Source organism: Sapajus apella, unplaced genomic scaffold (assembly GCF_009761245.1).
Source record: "Sapajus apella isolate SASKATOON/1434 unplaced genomic scaffold, GSC_monkey_1.0 scaffold184, whole genome shotgun sequence".
NCBI lineage: Eukaryota > Metazoa > Chordata > Mammalia > Primates > Cebidae > Sapajus > Sapajus apella.
In genome coordinates, this window is record NW_022437124.1 from 1,210,792 (window position 1) to 1,237,325 (window position 26,534).

The 26,534-nt window shown below is 39.9% G+C and overlaps 1 protein-coding gene across 1 annotated transcript in view; it reads left to right on the plus strand.

Moving 5' to 3' along the window:
- SCGN (secretagogin, EF-hand calcium binding protein) overlaps positions 1-24,652 on the plus strand; it is a 156,009-nt gene extending 131,357 nt beyond the window's left edge. Inside the window, exons 11-12 of the transcript XR_004265513.1 lie at positions 23,876-23,962; positions 24,633-24,652. The gene's annotated coding sequence lies outside the window, so the exon portion shown is untranslated. The remainder of the gene's footprint in view (positions 1-23,875; positions 23,963-24,632) is intronic.
- Positions 24,653-26,534: the final 1,882 nt, after the last annotated feature.

A 26,534-nucleotide genomic window follows, 5' to 3' on the forward strand; every position in this document is an offset into this window, starting at 1 on the left:
TTTTTTCTTCCATTGCGTTGTTAGTCTTATTTCACAGGTCATTTTGGGGTACTTAGTGCTGGTGTATTCAGAGAGAGAGCTGAGTAGTTGCCCACAAGTTCCCTGTTACCCAAATCTAGAATGTACTTAAATGTTCACACAGATTTTCTTCACTTTAATTTTCCTCTCTCACATCCATATCGAGGTGTGGATGCATTTCTCCCCACCTTGATATGAATGTGAGAGAGGAATATTAAATGGAACATAGAATTTTGAGATGAGAGAGATGTCCTAATCATGCAAGACTAAAATTTACTAGGGGAAGTAATTTGCTGATTGGATCATTTAAAATTTCTAGATGAGCCCATGTCCTGTAAAATCTAACTGCAAGAAAGTTCGCCGGTGAGAAAGCAAAGGACTCTTAGTGCCTTCCAGCTGAATCCTCAATGTCTTTTATGAACGGGCCTCCTTAGTGCTTGCATATATTCCTGCATGCCCTCAGTCGGCTCTTATTGTTGTACAAGATGTAGTCTTTGCTAGGTATAGAAAATATAGGTATTTTCTATACCTAGTTTCAGGGCCCCAGCCCCTCATGTTATTTGATTTTTAAATGCTAACCACTGTGAACCCTGAAAACCTAACACAGTCTCAGTTAATTTAGAAAGTTTATTTTGCCAAGGTTGAAGACGTGCACCCGTGACACAGCCTCAGGAGGTCCTGATGGCAGGTGCCCCAGGTGGTCAGAGCTCAGTTTGGTTTTATGTATTTTAGGGAGACACGAGACATCAATGAACATATTTAAGATGAACAGTAGTTTGGTCTGGAAAGGTGAGAAAATTTGAAGCAGGGAGGGGGCTTCCAGGTCATAGGTAGATAAAATACAAATGGTTGTGAATTAGCCTCTCCAAAGGAGGCAATCATATATGCATTTATCCTGGGTAGCAGAGGGGTGACTTTGAATAGAATGGGGGGCAGGTTTGCCCTGAGCAGTTCCCAGCTTGACATTTCCCTTTAGCTTGGTGATTTGAGGGACCCAAAGTATTTTCCTTTTACATTTCCCCCCTTTTCTTTTTAAAAATCTATTGGAGAAGGCATTTTAGAAGAAAATGAGTCCTTGGCCTCAGGTTTTGTCTGATCTCTCATGGCTAGGAGAGTTTATTTCTAAACAGGTAGGTCCTGAGTTACTAGGAAAGCTCATTTTTAGAAGGTTGTGAAGTCTCCTGTCCTACAAAGAGAAAATAGGGGGAGGAAGAGAGAAAAACAACAACAAACAGAAGAACAATTCTGGAAAATAGAGGCCACATAACTCTGAAGTCCATATACCGGTAGGCAGGCATGAGTGTCTTATGAATGTAAACAGGTAACTGTTGCTTTCTTCTGAAGTTTAGGTTGTCTAGCTTCAGTTCACAGGGCTTTAAAAAAGCACAGATTAGTTTCCAGTGGCTCCAACTTAAGAAAAATGGAGAAAAAGAGGAAAAAAACTGAAAACACTATTTTGAAGACATGTAACCAAGAAAAATTAGAATTCAGTCCAAACTGTGGAAAACAATAAAAAATGAAAAGCATTACGCAAGAGTAGAATAGAACAATAGGCACACTATAGTTTTGGAAACATAACTTTTCTCTCTCCAGTTTCCCATTTTTATTAAAGGCAAATCATGATAAGACTGGTTTGCTTTATGACACCTGGCCTAATTCTTTGTATACAGTGCAGCAAGAATAATTATTTTTTACACAGGCTTTTACATTGGCTTTGATGGAACTCTTCCACAGAAGGAATCTCTGTGAAGACTTTTTAAAGCCAAACAATAGCCCTAATAAAGCCAACCCCAGCCATGGATTTGTACTATGAAATATTATGAAATACCTGTGAGTTGGGTGAATTCCTCTCCTTCTGCACTTCTAAGAAAAACCTGGGGCTCCTGGGCCTGTCAGAAAGTGACATTCTTTACTTAGCACAGGTCAGGAGTCCCGTACAGAGACTGTGAAGACAAAGGTATGAGGCGAGTTTTTCCAAGGGGCTTTTACTGGCTCCATAAGTCAAGTTTAATTTTTTAAAGGAAAGCACACCATTCCAGTCAAAGCCTTGGTAAAAATAAGGAGTTTCTCCAACTGTACCCTGTTACAAATGAAAACAGATTCTTATTGCACTTATGCAAATAACTGCATTGTCATAGGTAAAGAATACTCAGAAATGGTTCCCCAATTCTGTAAAATCAGGTAGAAAAACAAATATGCTCCAAATTTTGTCATAGTATACTTTACTCAATTGTAAATAGCTTAAAAGTTTCTTGACTCTGAAAAACAAAGGATCAGCAATGTTTTAAGCAAAAAGTAAAAAGAAAGATTATTTCAGAATTCTATTAGTTTAGTCCGTGCAGTTAATTCATGTTTTGCTTGATGTTCATGAACATTGCAGCTCTCCATGAGTCTTCAAAGTTTTTTCTCTATTTTGATGTCATCGTCTCCAAAGTTATCAGAAACCTCTATGCAGGAGCACCTGGTACAATTTCATAGCTGATTATAAAACCGTCTTCTAAAGACGTCCAAAACAAGACAACAATTACCTGTGGATACAAAAAGGTTTTAGGGCAGCCATAGTCAAAGGCATTTTGTTACCTCCGTGGCACATAATAATTTCACATAAAAATTATAATTATTACTGATAATGTACACTATGTCATATCAGAATTATAGGAGTTTCCCATAATTTTGGAACATATAACAATAATATATTTATGCAAATATAGTCCAAAGAAAACCCAACACCATTTCATATCAGACAGTGCTTCCTATATAATTTTCATACCAAATAGGCCAAATACATCATTTTTGGACTTTAGGGAACCTATTTATATCTTAGAGGATTAATTAGGTTGGAAAAATACATAATTTATAATTTTACTTTGGGAAGTTTGTCAAATATCAAAGGTTTAAAACACTTGATATCACAAAATAGGATTGCAGGTAATTGTAAAATAATTCATTCATTTAACCAAAGTAATAAGGATTTCAAAACAGCAAAATCCTTCATTGTTTGAGAAAGGAAACTTAGTTTTCCAAACAGTAGCCCTAATAAACAGCATGAAGCCAATTAAATTTGTGTTTCAAAATTTTATAAACAATCTATAAAGGTTTAATCTTACTTATAAAATACACCTTCCATATGCCTTTTATAACCTTGGTAATCTTTATTAAGGAGTTGGTTAACGTTTCAAGAAAACGTTGTTAATTTGACCCGGGAGTCCATATGCTGGTCTTGGATCAGTGTGCCTTTGACATGAACAGTTAATTTATAGAGAAATTGAAATTTTATCTCTTTAAATCAGCGCTTACAATCTCACAAGTGTACCCGTTCTGTGACAGCCCCTGGGCCTTGAGGAGTTGCATGGCTTTAATTTCTGGCTCTGTGTCTCAGGAATGCAGTTTATTTTGATTGGCATCTTATCTGGGGCCTGAAGATGATGTTTTGATTGCTGTCAGTGTTTAAGAAATTTGCAGGACTTAGTGTTCTTTTTAGACCCAGGAGTCAAACAAGGCCCTATAACCAAGTCACAAGGACTTTAAAAGCACATACAGGAAGACACAAGAATATAATCCTAATTTAAAAAATTTAAGTCTCAGTTTTTCCCAAGCAAACCAAACTTAATAATGCCATAGGAGTTATTTTTATAAATGTAAAATCTGTTAGCCCAGTTACCAAAAGGCAAAAGACCTTCTGCAATGTACAGAATATTATGTTGAAAGAAAATAATTCCTTTAGACCTTTAAGAAAATATTGTTAGCATCAGGCCACACACAAAAACAGAAGCAAAGAACTGAAAATGAGTTCAAGAGGAGTGCTACAATTTCACACCTTTTACAAGGGGAGAGGAAACCGAAACCACCGAGATGCAACATAAGTGTATAAGTGACTTTTTTTTTTTTTTACATCAAACCCAACCTGTAGAAAGACCATTGTAATTTTCCTTTAATGACAGGCAACTTGATCATATAAAAGATTTTGTTTTGTTTTATACAGAATGTTCATGACATACTTAGGTTTTCTGGTTTGTCTTGAACTAACATAGGTTCCTTCCTTCCTTCTTTCCTTCCTTCCTTTCTTCCTGCCTGCCTTCCTGACTTCCTGCTTTCCTTCCATGGAGTCTCATTCTATCACCCAGGCTGGAGTGCAATGGCACAATCTCAGCTCGCTGCAACCTCTGCCTCCCGGGTTCAAGCAATTCTCCTGCCTCAGCCTCCTGAGTAACTGGGATTATAGGTGCATACTGCTGTGCCTGGCTAATTTTTGTACTTTTAGTAGGGACGGGGTTTTGCCATGTTGTCCAGACTGGTCTCGAACTCCTAACCTCAGATGATCCAGCCGACCTGACCTCCCAAAGTGCTGGGATTACAGACTTGAGCCACTGTGCTCGGCTGGACATCCTTCCTTCTTAGTCATTTTACTCTAGGACCAAATTTACCATACAAGATTCTTTCTCATATGAAATTATTTCACTTTAAGCTTTCTTATTAAAAAAAAAAAAACTCTTTCTAACTTTTTAAATGTATCTTTTATTTCCTGGTTCCTTGTTATCTTGTTTTATACATGCCCTTTAAATAAGCTTTGAATTAGACAAAAATTGTTCACCTTTTTTAAAAGGACATACTTTTTTTGTTTAGAAAGAATGTTTTTCTAGAAATATATTTTTATTGGAAAATGCCCAAATAATGAAATATCTATTATGTAATATAACTTTAGATTATAATTATAATGAGTTTGTCTACAAGTATTTATCCCATTACATTTACCTAATTATTTTAATCATTTACCTAGATTACTTACAAAAACTGCAGTTGTCATTATTTAAAGTTATGGAACTGCCATTGCAAAATTATAACTGAAACAGTGAAAAAGATTTGACCTAACTGACTCCATCTTGCTTCTAACCTCCAAGCTGTTCTTGTTCATTCCTGGTTTTAGGCCAAACTATTTTGGGGAGCAACTTACAGTTTAGCTTTGAAACAAAAAATGTAACAGTCCTTTCCCAAAACAAATCTTACTGCTTGTGAAGCAGACTGCCTAAAGCCACAAGATTAGAAGTTACAGTACTCTTACTAAATTCAAGATGTAGCTATTTTTATTAAACTAATATCAACATTTTATTTATGAAAGGTTACACAAAGATCATTCTGTCTTGGGCTGGGTTTATAGTTTTGTAACCCCTATGCCAAAGTTTGACACCTTATAGCATTTGGCCAGGATAAGTATGAAATTGCTTGATTAATAAATGTAATAAAAAGTATGCTGGCAATTAAGACTTTTCTAATATTGCTTTACCAGTAATTTTTAAAGCTAATTTATTAAAAATTTTACTTAAGTTATGTAAACTTGAAAAAGCATTTTACTAGTCTTACCTCATAAAGTATTTGATGCAAATGCTTTGGTTTTCTTTTTTTTTTTTTTTTTTTTTGAGATGGCGTTTCACTCTTGTTGCCCAGACTGGAGTGCAATGGCATAGTCTTGGCTCATTGCAACCTCCACCTCTCTGGTTCAAGTGATTCTCCTGCCTCAGTCTCCCAACTAGCTGGCATTGCAGGCGTCCACCACAGTCTCCAGCTAATTATTTTTGTATTTTTAGTAGAGACAGGGCTTCACCGTGTTGGCCAGGCTGGTCTGAAACTCCTGACCTCAGGTGATCCACCTGCCTAGGACTCCCAAAGTGCTGGGATTACAGGCGTGGGCAACTGTACCTGGCCAACACTTTAATTTTCTTAAGCCAATTACTTAGAGCTCTTTTATATATTTTCTGTATTGAAACATTGTGTAAACAACGCTTAATACATCTATTTAGGCATGCAGAGAAGTACATCTTAAAGATTTATAGAAACCTTTTCTTCCCCTATCTTAGACTTTCAGATTCTTGATAACCTGTTTCACAACCCTAGGTGGTTGTCAGCTAAATAGCCTTAAATTTGCATATTAAAGGAAATAACTTAGGTGAAATCATATAGAAAAATTTGCATCATAAAGTACAAGGGGGAAAAGTCTGGTGATGCTAGAGGGAGATTAAAAGTGGATGCCAAATTAAACATAAAATTATAGAAGTCTATCATAGGATTTTATAAGGAGACCAATTTTATTTAGGTAAGGACTGACGACCTATCTTTTAACTGGATTTCTGAGCGCTGGGCAGAGTCTACCTTGAAACCTAGGTCTCCAAGAAGGGAGAATTTGTATGAGGTTAGACCACGTGATGCTTTTACAGTGCACTCAAATTTTTTTTAACAATGATATTTATAAGTGTCTAAACCACACTCTTCCTTAAAAACCCAAGAGTAACCTCTGTTGCAATAATGATTTTAGACAGGAAAAAAAAAGGATAGGTAACACAACACAAAAGTAAGCTGTTCAAGAGCTGAGACATACCTGTTTACGATCTTGGAAAACCTTGTTTTTCCCTGAAAGTGAGTCTGGCACCTTCTCCATTTACTTTAAGAAACACCAGGCTATTATAAACTATTTTAGGTCCTCCATGCAGCAGAGGGTGCAAAAGAAAGGAGAGACAGTAGAAGTAAATGGAAAAAAAATTCAGTCAACTGAGAGGAAAAAAACTTATGCTCAAAAAAAAAAAAAAAAGACAAGGTCCCAGGAGAAAAATAAAAACATGAAGTCCTCTTAAATACAAACACACACACATATCTTGGATGTTAGCTTTTAAGCTTTTAGCCTTTGAACTCCTTTAAAAAAATCTTGTAAAATCTCATTACCATATTTCAGCTAGGACAAATCACTGCTATTTCAGAAGTACAGCCATTGGTCTTTCAGTTTGGCCTGGCTAGCAAAAAGGTGGCCTCATTATGTTACTTAAAGCTCCTTGGTCAAAATAAAAAATCTTTTCTCTTTTTTTCTCTTTTTCTGGCCATTTTTTTCCCTCCACCCAATACCGTGTGTGTGTGTGTGTGTGTGTGTGTGTGTGTGTGTGTGTGTGAATTTAGCCACTTTACAGACCTTATTCTGTGAAGTGACTAATTTCATAATTTGGAATTTCCTTTGGATTTGACCAAGTCAAACAGAGTTGATCAAACCCAATGGGAAAAAGACCAAAACAGCAGCGAAAACAGAAGCAAACAACAGCAACAATAAAAACAGTTAAGCAAAGCTCTCATGGTAAAGACAAATTAAGACTAGCTGGTTGTTAATCTTAACTTTAGCCAACACAAACCCCAATTCAGTCACTTAACTAGGGATGGGTCTCAGGCTGTAGACTGCTCTCTACCATCCTAGAGGCAGGAAAAAAAAAAAAAAAACCCTCATCTTTTCTGTTGGAAGCCATTTTAAACTCCATAAAGGAGCTATCTGTCTTCCATCAAAACAGGTAACTTTCCGTGGAAACAGGAAATCTTGCCTGCCTTTTTGGAAGGAAGTAAAACAAAACAAAAAGAAAAGGAGTTTTACTTGCTTTTTTAAAAAATAGCAAAATAAACTTGACTCTACCACATTTTGGGAGATCAGGAATTCTCTGGAGGGGGTGCTTTCAGGCCTTAGTAAATTGTCCTATCGATTTGAGCCATAAAGTTAGCTCATGCTGATACCAAGCATGGAATTGTCAAAGGCCAGGGGATCTCCACTCAGAATCCCTTCATGGTTACCAAAATGTGAACCCTGAAAATCTAAGGCAGGCCTCAGTTAATTTAGAAAGTTTATTTTGCCAAGGTTGAGGGTATGCGCCCATCACACAGCCTCAGGGGATCTTGATGACATGTGCCCAAGGTGGTCTGAGCAGTTTGGTTTTATACTGCTCTGGACATGATACATCAGTCAGCATACGTAAGACGAACATTGGTTTGGTTTGGAAAGCCGGAACAACTTGAAGCAGGGAGAGGGCTTTCCAGGTCATAGGTAGATAAGAAACAAATGGTTGCCTTCTTTTCAGTTTCTGATTAGGCTCTCCAAAGGAGGCAGTCAGATCTGCATTTGTCCTGGTGAGCAGAGGGTGACTTTGACAGAATGGGAGGTAGGTTTACCCTAAGCAGTTCCCAGCTTGACTTTCCCTATCGGCTTCATGATTTTTTTTTTTTTTGTTTTTTTTTTTTTTTGGCTTCATGATTTTGTGGGCCCAGGGTGTTTTCCTCTCACATCACTTTTGCACCTGTAGCTTGCTTGACCAGTAAAAATACTGGATGCCCAGTTAAATATGCATTTCAGATTTTTTAAAACTAATGTATTTTTAGTATAAATAGGTCCAAAGTAGTTAATGGGACACCGTTTTAGCTGGCAACCATGCTCCAGGAGAACCTCTAGGTAATTCCCTGATGGCCCGTTTTGATGTTCTCCTATCTTCTGGGTGGATTCAAGTTACTGAAGCCTCAGACATAGCTCTGTCACTGGCAAACTTCTGCCAGCACTCCGAGGTGTTGGTTTTCTCTTCCAACGATCGCAGCTTTGAGTCTCTGGTTTTCCTCTCCTTGCTTTTCTCCTTAGTGAGCCATTTCAGTGTCATTTAGCCACTTAAGAAGGCCTTAAAGTTTAGTGCTTAAGAGCATAATCTCTCCTCACAGGCTGCCTTGTTTAGAAGCCTGATTCCACCACTTACTGGCTAGGTCATAATATTGGACAGGTTTCTTAGTCTTTTGGTCTTCCATTTCTAAAGTGAAGATGAAAATACCTACTTTGTCAGGTTGCTGAGAGGATAAAGTGATGCCAAACACATAAAAAAAGTACTTGATGCCATTTGGGCCAGGCGCGGTGGCTCACGCCTCTAATCCCAGCACTTTGGGAGGCCGAGACGGGTGGATCACAAGGTCAAGAGATCGAGACCGTCCTGGCCAACATGGTGAAATCCCGTCTCTACTAAAAATACAAAAATTAGCTAGGCGTGGTGGCACAGGCCTGTGGTCCCAGCTAGTCAGGAGACTGAGGTGGAAGAATTGCTAGAACCCAGGAGGCGAAGGTGGCAGTGAGCCGAGATCGCTCCAATGCACTCCAGGCTGGCAACGGAGCAAGACTCCGTCTCAAAAAAAAAAAAAAAAAGATGTATGGTAGTATATGGCAAGCACGCCAGAAAGGTGACTGACTGTTAATTAATTTCTCCGCAATGAGCTGCTTGTGTAGCTAATATACAGGGACTTACTTACAGGCACTCAGACTGTTTTTGTATCTACTTGGCTCGTTTAAGCATAGTGATTGCTTTACCACAGACTAGCCTTTGTCTTCTTCATTCAAAGCCTTGTGGGTGATTGACGCAAGTTTCACCCTATTCTGTTGACAGGGTAGTCCTCCCCTCTTAGCTCTCCTGCCCATGAGGAAGCAGGTTCTGCCAGCGTTATTCCCAGATGCAGCTCACCAAGCATTTGTATGTTGAAACTGCATTCCTATGGTAACTTCCACAGTCTGTTCTCCCATCCACTTCTCTTGAGTTCAGTAACTTATAGTTCGATCCTCTTTGCAGCTGTTTATCCAAAGAAACTCTTTCCCAGTTTCTAGCTTCCAGCCAAGAACAGAGTCCTACCAGTTCTATCCTATCCGCCATTATTCAGCCATTTTTCCTCCCAATACAACCAAAATCAACAAATCGTATAAGCTGTGAATCTCGTTTTTAAAGCCTATCCATTTTTCACAACCTCCTCTAATTGGGAAGCTGTTGTCTCCCTGCTGTCTCCCTGTCACCCATGAGCACATGGTTCTGCCAGTCTTCCCTTTCATGGCATGCCGAATAGCTGCAGCCAGAATGTTCCATCTGAATTACTGAAAGGTTGGCTACTCCTCAGTGTGAAGGGAGGAGTCATGAAAGAATCCTTCATAAATTGAAACGCGGAATATGCTTTTTGCCCTATAACTTGGAGAATATGAAATAATTCTGGATATAATAAAACTCAAAAATGTCAGCATGATTCACTTATGTTCAAGTAGCTATTTTTCATTTTAAAAAATTTGATATTTTTGGTTTGAGACATGTTTATTTAAAATAATTATTTAACTCTTAAAACCAACAAAACATCACCAGAAACACCACCGAAATAGAAGAAGTGGAACTATCTATATCCCACCTGTAGTCACTTCGTGCCTCTCAAAGCTGTAGTAAGATGGCGAAAGATACTGAGCAACCTGTTTTGTTACACTCTGGTTCTCATCCTAAAACAGGGCTCTACTGCTCAATAAAAATACAAGACTCTCGGTTAAATTTAAATTACAGATTATCAACAAATTTTCAGAATAAGTATGTCTTAAATATTATAGAAAGGATATTAATATTTCAAAATTATCAGAAAACTATAACTGAGCATCTTATACTTTATCTCACATGTGCTCTAAAATCTTAAGTGATATGATCTTTTATCTTTGAAATATGTAAACTTTGGGTGACTATTCTAGGGGTCAAGGATTTTGGAGTGATATTATAGATATGTATTTACTACTACAGTTTTTCTTTGTGTTGGCCCCAGTTGGATCTTATCCAGCTTGGCTTTTATAAAAGAGGTGTTTTTAAAGACTTCTTTATTCTGTTGACTCTGTTCTCTAAAATGTGTCATTTGTGTCATGGAGTTTGTCTTCATTTTTAAAATTATCTATGGATGATCAGTCTGTTTTTTTGAATATTTCAGTATTAGCTCTTGATAGCTTTTGTTTTATATATTTTGTGTTCAACCAATTGCATTATAAGTTAATATCATGATGAAAGAATACATTTAAGCCTAATCAAGATTAATTTTTATTTTTACCATTTCATAAACTTAAGTACAGTTTTTCATCCAGGTCTATTAGATGCACAAAGCACAACTGGAAATTAGATGTGAGCTGGGTAGATACTGTCAATGTCAAAAAAATGTATTCTGCTATTATTGTTATTGCAGTTGCTGTCAACTTATTTCTAAGCTCACTTGAAGCTTAGGATACATTCTGATTTTAAACTGTTATATCTCTCTTTTTTTTTTTTTTTTTTTTTTTTTGAGACGGAGTTTCGCTCTTGTTACCCAGGCTGGAGTGCAATGGCGCGATCTCGGCTCACCACAACCTCCACCTCCTGGGTTCAGGCAATTCTCCTGCCCCAGCCTCCTGAGTAGCTGAGATTACAGGCACGCGCCACCATGCCCAGCTAATTTTTTGTATTTTTAGGAGAGACAGGGTTTCACCATGTTGACCAGGATGGTCTCGATCTCTTGACCTCGTGATCCACCTGCCTCGGCCTCCCACAGTGCTAAGCTGTTATATCTCTTTTTAAGTAGAAGGAGACTTCAAAAAATTTGTGGAAAAATGGAATTAAGAGATAAAAAATATAAGCTTTATTTCTCAACATAAGCTCCATCAAGGTCAAGATGCATTTGTAAGCAATGCTATCAGCCATTATTCTTTAGTCTGTCCCTAAGGAACTGAGGGTCCTGGGAATTTAACCATATCAATGCAGTATTTTTAAAATTATTAACTGAAGAAAAATTTGTGCCCTTAAAACTTTTTTTTTGTTCTTGAGATGTAGTCTTGCTCTTGTTGTCCAGGCTGGAGTGCAATGGCGTGATCTCGGTTCACTGCTTGCCTGCCAGGTTCAACCGATTCTTCTGCCTTAGCCTCCCAAGTAGCTGGGATTACAGGTGCCCACCACCATGCCCAACTAATTTTTGTATTTTTACTAGAGATAGGTTTCACTACGTTGGCCAGGCTGGTGATGAACTCCTGATTTCAGGTGACCCACCTGCCTTAGCCTCCCAAAGTGCTGGGATTATAGACATGAACCACCGTACCCAGCCTAAAGATTTTTTTTTTTTTAAATTAGGAAAGAAAAGTCAGAAGAAGCCAAATTGGGACTGTAACCAGGTGGATGCCTAATGATTTCCCACAGAAACTCTAGCAAAATTGCCCTTGTTTCATGAGAAGAGTCAGCAAGGAGCATTTTTGTGGTGTGATTCTGGTGAAGTTTCCTGGGCATTTTTTTACTAAACCTTTGGCTAACTTTCTGAAAACACTCTCATAATAAGTAGATGTTATCATTCTTTGTCCTTGCAAAAATTCAACAAACAGAATGCCTTGAGTATCCCAACAAACTGTTGCCATGGCCTTGGCCCTTGAGTGGTCTGGCTTTGCTGTGCCGGACCACTTCCACCTCTTGGTAGCCCCTGCTTTGATCATGCTTTGTCTTCAGGATTGTACTGGTAAAGCCATGTTTCAACTTCTGTTACAATGCTTCAAATAAATGCTTCAGGATCTTCATCCCGCTCATTTAAAATTTCTGCTGAGGGCTCTGCTCTTGTCTGCAGTTGATCTGGATGGTTTTGGCAGCCGTTGACTGCAAAGCTCAACTTTAAGTTTTTGTCAGAATTGTGTATGCTGAACTAACATGCCTGTGGAGTTGGCTGCTGTCAGTCCTCTTCAATTGGGGCGTGAACAAAATTAGTTTTTTCTTTGCAAATTGACGAGGATGGTCTGCCACTGCAGACTTCAACTTGGACATTGTCTTCTCTCTTCTTAAAATGAGTTTTCCATTTGCTAACTGCTAATTTCTTTGGGGTATACATGCCCATGTAAAATTTTCAAAAGGTACAAAATTAAGTACAGTAAAAACTAAATTTTCTCTCCTTCTTTGATTCCTAGTCCTCAAGTTCCCACTCTAGAAGCAACCACCATTGTTAATTAGTTTCTTGTGGGTCCTTCTAGAGACATCTTTTGCACTTCTAAACTAATACATATTTATAATCTCCCCTTCCTTAGTAGCAGGCTATATACATTGTCCTCCACTTTGCTTTTTTTCTGAATGGCTCTTGAACTTAGAAAGTAAAAGAAAGATAATATTGAATATCCCTAATCCAGAAATGTGTTGGCCTAATACTAGTGAGGCTTCAACTTCCCTTTCCCTCCCGTCTGTTAATAGACACAGAGGTTTTTATTTTGTACCTGGGCATGAAGGGAAATTGGGTAGTGAAGTCTGTGGTTTGTGGGGAGCCAAAAATGGGAACTGTTCTCGTGCATAGACTGGGCTGGACTGCCCAAGCTCAGAAAAGTGGCAATCAGAAAAATAATGGCACTGTTTTTAGAGTGAGTTGGAGGATTCATGGGAAGTAGGAGGTGGCCGAAACTTACAAAGAACAGCCGTTTCACATTCTGCTGACCACATGTGGCACACAATGTAAGAGAAGGCTATTTCTTCCACCTACCTTGAAACCTAGCAATGAACTGACAGTCCTCAAACTCCTAGGCAGGACGATGGAAGATTATAAGCCAGAGTGGGAAGCGGGAAAAAGCAGACACCATGCAGTTACAGCACGGGTTGTGGGCGTGTGTGTGGCATGCTTTTGGGGAACTTCCAAAAATACCTTTGGAACACTTGAAAATGTGCCAATTTCTAGTCAGCAAAACAGTTGGGGGTCTTGCCATCATAATTTGTGCATGAAGATAGACTGCAAGTTGATATTTTGTCTGGTGAGGCCTGGGAAAATTGGGTTATATGTAAAAATGGAAAATGCTAAATACAGAACATATGTAACACCCTGTAACAAGGTGGTGAAATGGAAGCTGAGGTTGCAAGACAACAGACACCCATTCCAAGTCGAAGTTCGGGACAAGGATTTACAAAGAAAGAGGCTGAGAACCAGTGGATCATTCTTACATCCCTCATCCATATAAGGAATACTAAAGCACAGAGGAGGAGACGGAAATATCACTGCTTAGGGGGAGTTACTTGGGAAGATGTACTCAGAGGCCATGCCCCTGGCCGGTCTAAGTTCTATGGGATGCCTGCCCTTCTTCGTAGGCCAGACTTCAGCTGAGCCACCTTGAGAGTCTGTGTGTTCTCCAGGGTTGAAGGACACAGTGGACTGGTGTCTGATTGCCCCCTGAGAACTCTCAAGGGTGAGAAATTGGCTGTGTAGCTGTGGCAGAAAAGCTGAAGGAGAGGAGGTGGTGTTAGGCACCCTGGCACTCCCAGAACTCAGTGGGGCTAGAACAGATGAGTGCTCACTATGGTTTTGATGTGGGTGATGGATGGGAGGCAGAAACCTAGAGTCGTCCTAGGTCCAAAAGGCCTGCAGAGAAAAGTTGGATGTATTGCTGCATTGCTAGGGGCTAAGGAAAGCATAAGTAACCAGGTAGCACAGAGATACCTAGGTGCAGAGAACTTCAGGTGGGTGTTTCCAAGCAGGTGGGTGGTTTCTTGCAATAATCCACTGAGGTGTTTCTTTGTAGAATTAACTTTAAGCAAAAGCAAAGCCCAAAGTGCTGCTGCTTTGACCGAAGGACCCTTGCTCTCTTTACTTCTCCGTTTTCCTCCAGCTCCATGTCTGGAAGGGTCAGGAACCTTGGATGAAGTGAGGGGAGAGGAGGAATGGAAGTACTGGGTGAGGCTGGGTGTGGTGGCTCATGCCTGTAATCCCAACACTTTGGGAGGCGGATGTGGGTGGTTCACCCGAGGTCAGGAGTTTGAGGCCAACCTGGATAACATGGTGAAACCCTGTCTCTATTAAAAGTACAAAAATTAGCTGGGTGTGGTAGTGGGTGCTTGTAATCCCAGCTACTTGGGAGGCTGAGGCAGGAGAATCACTTGATTCCAGAAGACAGATGTTGCATTAAGCCAAGATCACACCATTGCAGTCCAGCCTGGGTGGCAAGAGCAAAACTCCATCTCAAAAAAAAAAAAAAAAAAGGCACATAGAAGCAATAAGCATACTCTAGGAGTGGGGAGAGGCTTCAACTTTTATTCAAGTTCAGAATTTTGATGAGTACATGCAACTGAACATTTTAACTGAAGCAAGACTCTTAGCAACTAATAACTGTAGTCTCCATTTTCATCTTCCTCCACGGGCAGGGATGAACTAGCTTTACTTGATGTCTAAGAACAGCGCTGTAACATACCATCCTATGAGTTGCGTTTGTGCCCTGTAGCAATTGCTTTTAGACACTAGGTAATGACAAAATGGAAGAAATTCTTAACTCTCCAGCATTTTCCTCTTCTATTTCCCAGAGGTTCTTCAATTTTTAGTTAATTTTAATAAATTGCTTTCTTGCAAGGGCACTACACTTTTTTGTCATGCCTTCTATATAATTATTATTTTAAAATTGACGCACATTAACTGCACATCTTTTGGGGGTACAGAGTGCTATTTTGATACTTATATACAACGTGTGATGGTCAAATCAGGGTAACAGCATATCCTTCACTTCAAACGTTGATCATTTCTTAGTGTTGGGAACATTGAAAATACTCTCTTCTAGCTATTGGAATGTATACAATAAGTTATTGTTAACTGTAGTCACCCCCTCAGAACAGCGGGACTTATTCCTATTTGTAATTTCATATTAAAATATCCCTTCATTCATTCGTTCGTTAAGACCTCACCATGTGTAAACATTGCAGTGGGTATTAAGTAATAGGAAGATAGGTAAGGTAGAGTCAGTATAAATGAGATGACATTGACATGAAACGGTGGCTAAGACAAGACTGTACACAGCTAAGAGCAAGGAATGTTGTTACAGGTTTCTTAAGAGAAATACAGTGTACTGTAGAATGGTGGCTCTGATATTTTATCTGTGAAGATACCTAAGATAGACTGTGTTCATGTGCACGAGCCTCTCAGCAATTTGATAGAATGTCACAGTTTTGATTGGGAAGTAAAGTACTTCAAATGAGATGGCTCTTTGTGGCACAGATAAGAAGCTGAAATTTGTCTGATTCTCAGTATGCTGGAATGGGACTTCTACTCTGCTTCTAGATACTTCTCTGCTCTCTCTACTCAGGAAAGCCTGTCGAAATATGAGTAAGAGAGGCTTGGTCATAGGTAGCAAGACATAGACTTGTCTGTTCTAACTTATTAAAGTTTTATCAGTAGAAAAGTTACTTGTGGCAATCCTTACAACTGACAGCCACAGCTGTGGACGTGCTATGTTTCAGAATGACTGTTATTTTTTAAAAATTGTCTCATCTGTTGCGGCAATCACACAAAACCTCATGCCAAAGATGGCCTTTGTGTTGGGTTTTGAAAGATGGGCAGAATTTCAACAGGCAGAGAAGGGAAGGAAGGACATTTTCCTGGAAGAGGAAATGTACAACGTGTCACGTGGCCCAATGTGTAGTTTAGCTGGCTGGAGTCCAGGGCATGCAGGAAGCAGTAAAATACAAGACTGAAAAGGTACATTGTAAGTAGGGTCTTGAATGGTAGTCTAAGAATTAAGAGGAATCTGGTATTTTTTTTGAGTGTGCCAGATACAGTATTAGATATTTTGTGTGAATCATTTCATTTTGCTCTCGCCTTGACCCTATGATGTGGTGATGAAGTCAGGAATGGAGAATCGTTTTCTTTCCGTCTGGCATCAAGCCACCTGCCTCTGTGCCCACACAGTCTCCCTGGCCTCCTGTTACAGTGGATGAGCTGACGCTGCTGCCCAGGCTCGCCTCGCCCCTTGCCCACTGGGTCCCGTTTCCTCACACCTGCTCAAGATCTCCACTGCTGCCGTTGTCCCTCTCCCTCCCTTACCGTTCACTTTGTCCCTGTATATTAGTGTGCGTGTCCATGCATGGACACACCCCCTAGTGCTGCTGTAAGCCTTTACTAAACCTGCCATTCTCCTTAACTTACGTCCCTCTCTAGCCTTAAAACACCGAAGCCCCTTGAAACCGGTGTCCACATTCAGCATTTGCTCCTTCATGTCCCAGTCTCTCTCACTTGAGTCCCTGTCAGGGTCACCAGTGCTCTTCCTGTGGCTAAACGCAGGATCACTTTTCCATTGTCATCTTATTCAAACTCTCAGCAGCACACAGCACAGTGGACGGCTCTCTCTCCCTTGACAGACTTGGGAAGCCATCTCTGTGTTCATTTTCTGTTTGCTGCCATAACGAGTTGCCTCAACGATAGTGGCTTAAAACAATAGAAGTTTATTATCTTACAGCTCCGCAGCTCGGAATCCAGCGCAGGTCTCCATGGCTAAAACCATGCTGCTTTTCAGTTGCTCTAGGGAGGAACTGCCTCCCTTGCCTTTTCCATTTGTAAAGCCAGCAACATTGATCTCTTTGCCCATTCTATCATCCCATACTTCTCCCTGTATTCATCTTCTGCCACTGTCTTTTACATTTAAGAACGCTAATGATTACATTGAACTCACCCGGATAATCCAGGGTAACTTTAATATTTTAAGATCAACTGATCAGTAACCTTAATTTCTTCTGCAACTTTAGGTCCTCTTTGCCAACCCAAGTTATTCACAGTTCCCAGGGACTGGACATAGACATCTTTGGAGGCCATTATTAGTGTAACCACCACACTCTCCTGACTTATTCCTGCTGCACATAGTCAACTTTTAGTATCCTCTGTTGACTCATCCCATGCTAGATTTCTGAATGTTAGAATGCCTTTGACCTTTCTCTTGAATTCTTTGTATCTGAACTTTAAGTGATACTCTAAGTGACCACATCTAATCCCTTGGCTCTAAACCCCGTCTTAGTAGATGACTCCAAAAATATAATCTCTGGTTTTGACGTCATTCCTGAGCTCCAGACTCTAATATGCAGCTACCTACTCAATATTTTTACATGAATTTCTAATAGACATTGCAAGCATACAGCCAAAACAGATTTGTTTTCATTTTTTAGATTCAGAGGTATGTGTACAGGTTTGTTACATGGATATACTGCATGAGGCTGAGGTCTGATAGCTTCATCCCAGAGGGTACCTGCCAGATGCCATCCAGATCTCTCCTGTATGAGGTGTCTGTCAACTCCTATTGGGAGATTCCTCCTGGTCAGAATACAAGGGGGTCAGGGAGCCACTTGAGGTGGCAGTCTGTCCCTTATCAGAGCTGTCATGCTGTGCTGGGAGCTCCACTGCCTTCCTCAGAGCTGCCAGGCAGGTGACATTTAAGTCTGCTGAAGCTGTGTCCACAACCACCCCTTTTCCCAGGTACTCTGTCCCAGGAAGTTGGGGACTTTATAAGTCCCTGACTCTGGCTGCTGCCTTTTTTCAGAGATGCCCTGCCCAGCGAGGAGGGTGTCTAGTGAGACAGTCAGTCTGCTGCAACCTTGCTCACCTGTCGCTCTGCCCAGTTCACACTTCCCTGGGGCTTTGTTTACACTGTGATTTAAAAACCGCCTACTTGAGCCTCAGCAATGGTGGACACCCGTCCACCACCTAGCCCCAGAGTCCCAGGTTGGGCTCAGGCTGCTTGCTGCCTGTGAGAATTTTAAGCCAGTGGATCTTAGCTTGCTGGTCTTTGTGGGGGTGGGACCCACTGAACCAGACCACTTAGCTCCCTGGCTTCAGCCCCTTTTGCAAGGGAGTGAGTGGTTCTGTCTTGCTGGCATTCCAGGTGCCACTGGGGTATGAAAAAAAACAGCTGCTGTGGCTAGCTCGGTGTCTGCGCAAACCACCACTCAGTTTTGTGCTGGAAACCCAGGGCTGTGGTGCTTGTGTACGCACCGGAGGGAAGCTCCTCGTTTGCGGTTGCCATGACCATGGGAAAAGCACAGCATCTGGGCTGGAGCGCAGGGAACAGTCTCTAAGATCTTCCCTTGGCTAGGAGAGAAAATTCCCCGACTCCTTGAGCTTCCTGGGTGAGGCGACTCCCCACCCTACATCTGCTCGCCCTCCTCGGGCTGCACTCACTGTCCAACCAAGTCCCAATGAGATGAACCAGTTGCCTCAGTTGGAGATGCAGAAATCACCCGCGTTCTGCATCGATCTCGCTGGGAGCTGCATGCCAGAGCTGTTGCTGTTCGGTCATCTTGCCTTCATCCTTGTTTTTAAGTATTATTGTATGGCGATTGGAATTGAAGTTAGATGCAGCAAGACTGACGAGTGAACTTAAGTGGGAACTGCATACCCTTGTATTTAGTGTTAATTAAATATATGGATTATTATTTGGCAGGGTTTGTACTAAGTGCTTAATATGAACTAATTAATTATATCTTCGCAATGTCCCGTGAGATACTATTATGATGCTCATTTTATAGAGAGAGAAACTAAGGCTTAGAGAGGACACGAGACTTGCTCGAGGCCATATCATTAGCAGCCAGCCCAGCTCCAGCTCTCCACCCAGCTGTCCAACGCAGACTGCGCAGCCACTAAAGGCTCAGCCCCCACAGGGGCCACACAACTTTGGGAGTAAAATCTGAAAAGCTTTTGCATTCAAAATCATTAAAAATCTCCCTGTCTCACACACATCCTCAGTTGCAACCTATCTTGAGATCTAATATTTTTTCTTTCTTTTTGAAAGAGGATCTCACTCTCTCATCTGGGTAGAGTATAGTTGCATGAACATGGTCAGTGAAAGCTCAACCTCCTGGACTCAAGCAAGTCTCGTGCCTCAGCCTCCCGAGTAGCTGGGACTACAGGCATGCACCGCTATGCCAAAGTAATGTTTTGATGTTTTGTAGAGATAGGGTTCTCACTTTGTTGCTGAGGCTGGTCTTGTCTTCTGGGCTCCGAAATCTAATTTTTTTTTTTTTTTGAGAAGGAGCGTCTCTCTGTCACCAGGCTGGAGTGCAGTGGTGCAATCTCGGCTCACTGCAACCTCCGACTCCCTGGTTCAAGTGATTCTCCTGCCTCAGCCTCCCGAGTAGCTCAGATTACAGGCATGCACCACCAAGCCCAGCTAATTTTTGTATTTTTAGTAGAGACGAGGTTTCACCATGTTGGCCAGGATGGTCTTGATCACCTGACCTCATGATGTACCTGCCTCGGCCTCCCCAAGTGCTGGGATTACAGAAGTGAGCCACCATGCCTGGCCACATTTCTAACTGTGGCATTGATAACGGCTTGGTGTCTCCCAAATCTAATTCCAGACCACAGCCTCTTGAAAAGCTGTAACTCTTCAATTTCAATGTCATACAGGAAGGTGACTGTGGTTGTGTTGGAGCAGAAAGATTTGTCATTGTGATTTACCTAACATGGGTTTTATAGACATTTCTGTTACAGGGAATTTTACTTTATTGAGCTACAGACTGGTTACCCAGACTTGTTAGATATATTTAGTCAGATAAGCAAAATGTAAATAATCGTATTTCTATAGTGCTAAGGGGACAAATTTATGATCTTGGAATTAAATTTTGTAGACACGAGTGAGGACGCTGTCACTGCACCTAAGACATCAGTAGTTTTTTTCCTTTTTACACACACTAACATCTGCCCCCATTGTAGGCACCAGCTTGTCTGATCTTCTTAGGGCTTTTAGTCTCTAAATGGTTCCCTGACAGCTCTCCCACCCTCCAACCTCCACCTCTTCAACCCTGTTACCATTCATTACTCTCCCTAAAACATAATATGCGGTGGTCACAAAGTTCTGTAACTTCTTCATGCTTCTTTGCCTCCCTATAAAATAAAAATGCAGTCAGTATCTAGATGGGGTATTGTGGGAAGTGAAAGTAGTTGCCACCTACTGGCATGCAATAGTGCAGCTTTGGTTTTAAATGACAGCCTCACATTAAGTGGTCAAGTACCCACCACCCCCAGTTCTCCTTATCGTTGCAACTCAGCCTTCTTCATATTTCTTGAATTTGCATTCACTTCCTACTCCCCACTGCCATTCATCATACCTTCCTGGGTGATTGCAGTGGTTTCCAGACTGGTCTCCCTTTCCCTTTCCCATCACACAGGCATACAAACTAGCCTCTGCAGTGCACATCTCCAAACTATCAGGCTCCCATCCTTTCAGGAAAACATCCAAATCGCATAGCATGTCCTAAAGTGCTCATACAACCCCATCCCCTGTTCCCAACTGCAATCTCTCATCACAGCATCTTTTCATCTTTCCTGGTCAGTGCCTACTCATTCTTTAAAATGCAGCATTCATAGACTCATCCAGTTTATCCCCTTGCCCACAGTGATCCTTCTGTATGACAATTGTTCTCTTCTAATCGACCATCACTTTGAAAACAATTATTTGATAGCACAGTGCCGCTCAGTGAATGACAAATGAATTTACGAGTAATGAAGAACATTGATCAAAAGAAGTTATGGTTTAACCTTACACCAGTCTTTCCTGAAAAAAATTTAGAAGGTACAAGACGGCTAAACAATGTTAACAAGAAGGTTAAAAAGAAAGAAACACATCAGCAAGAGAACACATTAAGCAATTACACACATGTAGCTACATTGCAAGAGAACATAGAATGTCAAAGTGATGCCAGGTTTTCACAATGAGATAAATGAAGTCCAGAGAAGTCAGATAGATGGCGGTAGGACCAGACCACAATCCCATGTGCACCGGTCCTTCCACTGCACTGCTGCTCTGGTCGATGAGAAGTCCTCAGCAGTCCTAACACGATTACTGTCATGAAAACTCTACTGGATAGTAAGTCAGTCCTCCAGGTAATTCAGACAAGTATAGGTAAGCATACTTTCATGGAAAAATGACACATGCATCTCCGGCCTGCATAGGGACATCCCTGCCCTTTGTTCACAAAATATCAGTAACTGTTTTATCAAATTTTTATGAAGCAGATAATTGCTCATGATAACGTTATAGCTAGGAATGGAATCTTGTAAAAGCAAAGTTTAAACATCTATAAACTTCTGTTGAGCATTTAAAATTGTGCTCCAAATAACACAAAATGGGTAGATTTATGGTATGTATTGCTTTTGCAAGAGATTATGAATTCCATAAAATGTGCATGTAATACAACTTGATTGCATCACAAATATGCTTGCTGGGTGTGGTGACTCCCGTTTGTAATCCCAGCACTTTGGGAAGTTGAGAGGATCACCTGAGGTCAGGAGTTTCAGACAAGCCTGGCCAATATGGCAAAACCCCATCTCTACTAAAAATTAAAAAAAAAAAATTAGCCAGCTATGGTGGTGCACACCTGTAGACCCAGCTACTCGGGAGGCTGAGGCAAGAGAATCCCTTGAACCTGGGAGGTGGAGGTTGCAGTGAGCCAAGATTGCACCACTGTACTCCAGTGACAGACCTAGACTGTCTCTACAGGGGAAAAAAAAAAAACAATCTATGCTTGCCTTAACTACCAAGGCCTAAGGTGCTCTTCAAGAATCACCATATTTGCCTTTTTTGATCTTTAACTTTTCAAATTTACCGATTCAATTTTTTTACTTTTTGAGGGAGTACATATCTATAGATTTTAACACAAATATAAACTCATGTAGCTGCCACTACAATTGGGGTACAGGACAGTTCACCCCCAAAACTTCCTTGCATTGCACCTTTGGAGTAAAAGCCGTCTTTAACCCCTACCTCCTCACAACCACTGATCTGCTCTCTATCCCTATTTCGCCTTTTCCAGAAAATCATATACATAGGCTCTTTCAGTATGTAACCTTTTGAGACTGGCTTCGTCGCTGAACACAATGCCTTCGAGATTCATCCGCACTGTTGTATGCAGTTCTTTCTTACTGCTGAGTAGTGGTCTGTTGAATGAATGTACCATAGTTTGTCCATTCACCTCATTGAAGGCTATTTGGGTCGATTTGGCGATTATAAGTGAATTACTCTTAATATTTGCATACAGATTGTGTGAGCAAAAGTTTTAAACTCTTGGATTACAGAGTAAGGTTAGCCTCAAAGAAACTGTAAAAGTGTTCTCCAGAGGGCCTGCACCATTTTGCATCCTTAACAGCGAGGTATGAGGGCTGCTGTTGCTCTGCGTTTGTGATGTAAGTTGGTATTAATTTTCCAAAGTGCTATTAACTCTGTTATGCCATTGTGGTGTTAATTTTCCTTTCCCCATGGCTAATGCTGTTCAGCATCTTTTCATATGCTTATTTGACATCCACCTATCTTCTTTGGTGAAGTGTCTGTTCAAGTATTTTGCTAATTTTTAAATTTTCTTAATAGTGATTTTTTAATATTATTTCAAATCGTCTTATTGCTGATTTTTGAGAGTTCATTATATGTTCTGGATACAAGTCTTTGTCAGGGATGCTATTTGCAAAATGTTCTCGGAGTGGAATATTAAGAGGATGAAAAGGCAAATTACAATTATAGAGCAATCATTTTAAATTTTGATTAATAGTATGTTAATTTTTTAAATATATCATGCTTTTGATGCAACATCTAAGAAGTCTTTGCCTAACCCATAGTCATGAATATTTTCCCCTATGTTTTCCTTTAAAAATTTTATGGTTTGATATATACATTTATATCTATAATCTACTTTTACTTATTTTTTGCATATGACAAAGTTCAGATAAAAGTTTTTTGTTTTTTTTTTTTGCATATGCATGTGCAATTGCTCCAGCAATGTTTGTTGAAGACGACCCTTTCTCCATTAAATTGCCTTTTTTCATTCACATTTCCCCAAATTGCATCTTTGTCAAAAATCAATTGGCCATATTTGTGTAGATCTATTTCTGGACTCTCTATCCTGTCCCATTGATACCTGTTTATATGACTTTACCAGTACCAACTATCTTGATTACTGCAGCTTTATAGCTAATCTTAAAATTAGATAATATGTTCTTCTAATTTTATTCTTCTGAATTAGTCTAATTCCTTTGCCTTTCTTATAAATTTTAGAGATTATCTTCTAGATCTACAAAATAGTCTGCTGAGATTTTGATGTGAACTCTATTGAACATCAAATTTAAGAATATGGTATGCTGTTCCATTTATCTAATTAGAGTCTTTGATTTCTTTCATCTGTTTTATAGGTATTCTGTTTGATATTCTGCTTAGAGTCAGATCCACATGCACAGTGTAGCTTTGGTGTTAACCCAGGAGTTTATCCATAAATTTATGGGCTCACTTCCCTAAGCCTCCTCCTGTCTGAAATCTCCCCAATAATTTCTGCCTCCCAAGTGTCCCCTTCTTCATCTTCTGGTTGAAAAGCCAGGGCTTCAGTTTCCCTGTTCTGCTGTGCAAGTTCTGAAAACTGCATACGCTTCTGGAGCCAAGTGGTGAGAGCGTAGTGAAAGAAGAAATAGTGACAAGGATTCTCTTCCCATTGAAAACAAAATTGCTTTGATTTGAGACCAGGATTCTTTTTCCTTGCAGTGTAATGTATGAACGAGGCTTCTAGCAGTCCTTCACCAGGAGAGTTGCTCGGGGCCTCCCTCGTAGCATATGTACAAGAAACGGACGGTAAGTCAATTTTTGACTTTTAATTACATGGCTAGAAGAAGCAAATCAAAGAGGAGGATTAAGGCTGCTGGTAAAGATTTGTTACAACGGTGAAAAATGATTTCTACCAGCCTCTTAGCAAAAGTGTAACAAGCACTATAATGCTTTACTGCCTGGGGCCATTTAGTGCAAAGGCAAACAGCTCAATGGACTAGAACATCTTCTGTTATATATGTTTCAGTGAACTATAGAAACATCAGGCTGTTACATTACATTCTAAAACTTTGAAGTGACGGTTCTGTGATATCAAGAAAAGATCAATTCTGTTCTAATACTCTTTTTGAGAAGACAATTCTACCAAAATCATAAAATTTTCACATCTTAGAGAAATGAGCTGTAGCTCTTAAGAAAACTTTGCCCCCTAGCATGATTTCATTATCTAGAATGTTTCAGTTTCCAGAAGTTCTATACAGGTGAGAGTTTACTCCATTAAAGGGTGTGTGATGCCAAAAATAATTATTCAATTTCTCAGTCTAAACTCTGATCAAAAGAAATACAATGCAAGCCTGTGTGTAAATTTTTAATTTTCTAGTAGCAACATTAAAAAAGCACAAAGTAACAGGTAAAATTGATTTTACTTAATCCAACCAAAATGTTAATATGAAATCAATTCATATTGCTGTGTCGCCAGGCTGGAGTGCAGTAGCATGATCTTGGCTCACTGCAACCTGTGACTCCCTGGTTCAAGTGATTCTCCTGCCTCAGCTTCCCTAGTAGTTGGATTACAGGCACGTGCTACCACACCCAGCTAAATTTAGTATTTTTCATCGAGACAGGATTTTACTATGTCAGCCAGGCTGGTCTTGAACTCCTGACCTCAAAGGATCCTCCCAAAGTGCTGGCATTATAGGTGTGAGCTACCATGCCTGGCCTAAAAAATTATTAATGAGATATTGTGCATTCTTTTCTTTATATCAAGTCTTTGGAATCCAATGCGTATTTTAAAAAGAGTACATCTCAATTTAGATCCTACATTTTCATCATAAAGACTTGATCTATATTTACATTTTATAAAATGTATACTTCAAAAAGTAGATTCTCATGCTCAGATTGCTCCACACATACTTAAAAAGGTTCCCGATAAAAGAAGTACTAAAAATTTATTTTCAAGTAACATTCAAATCCACATTGACACAACTGGTTCATACTTTTTTTTAGAAGAACTGATTTGACTTTGAAGCAAAAGCACAACAGTTTTAAAAATATGCCTGTCCAAGTTTAGTGAATTCACTAACGTTTGTGTCAACTCATTAATATTAACATTGAATTCAAAGTGGTATTACATAAATCAAAAACTCAACTATAAATTATCAATATGAATGAAACATTCTTCAAATTTTACTTACACCTTTGAAGTGACTTGTAATGCTGTCAGTTTAAAAAATAAACCAATATGCAGGTTTGATTTTAATGTATAAATCATTAATTTGTGTTATAAAAAGTTTCTATTTTAACATAAATACTTGTGATGGTATTCAAAAATGAAATGTGGAAGTCCTAAGTCCTACTACCTCAGAATGTGACCTTATTTGGAGATAGGGTCCTACGGAGGTAACCAAAAGACACATAGGCATATAGGGAAAATGCTGTGAAAAGACACATTGGAGAGATGGTCATCTGCAGGCCAACAGGTGTCTGAGGCAACCAGAGGCTTGGAGAGGGCCGGGAACCGATCCTTCCCCAGCAGCTTTAAAGGGATCATGGCTCAGCCCACACCTTATTTCAGACTTCTGGCCCCCAGAACATAACACATATTTGTTACAAAAAACTGTATTAGGTTCCTAGGGCTGTTGTAACAATGTTTTCTGAAGTCGCCCATCTTCTGTTCCTTTGTTTCCACAGCACTAGGAGCCTAATAAAGTATTTCTCCTTGTATAACTAGGTCACAATTAAACTTTTTCCTTTTATTGGAGATTTAAAATGAGTTTTTCCATATGCATTGTGGTATCAGATTAAAAAACAAACCACACTGCCAGATTTTATCTTTGATTCCTGCATATTTGGCAAGCATTTCTCGTGTTTCAAGAAAATCTTGAATTGAAATTAATCATGTAGGTTTTCTTAACTAAGCCTTGGCAAAGAGCACAAGGTCAAGTTCAGGGTCTTTTATTTCTTTCAACAGTTCGATAAATTAATGATGATTCATAGCATTTGCAGAAGTTATACTGCTGCAAGAAAAATCACATCAGATATCTAAAATATGAGAAAACAGCTTCCCTCTGATAATGATATAATTCTATTCCGGAACGAAGTAGGGGTTAAGAGAAAAGAACTTTGGAACTAAGCATACCAGGGTTCCATTCTGAACTTGTGTTTCCAACAGGGTGACTTTCAGCAGGTCCCTTGGCCTTTCCGAGTTGCAGATCTCCAATCTGCAAAAAAAAGGAACAGTATCACCTTCCTCATAGTGCTACTAGGACTCTAACTTAGATGGCTTAGTTAAAAGTCCCCAGTTGACTTTCTGGCCCATAATAAATGGTAGTTGCCATCCTCCTTCCCGGGATCCTTGTGGAGAATATCTGTCTGAATCAGC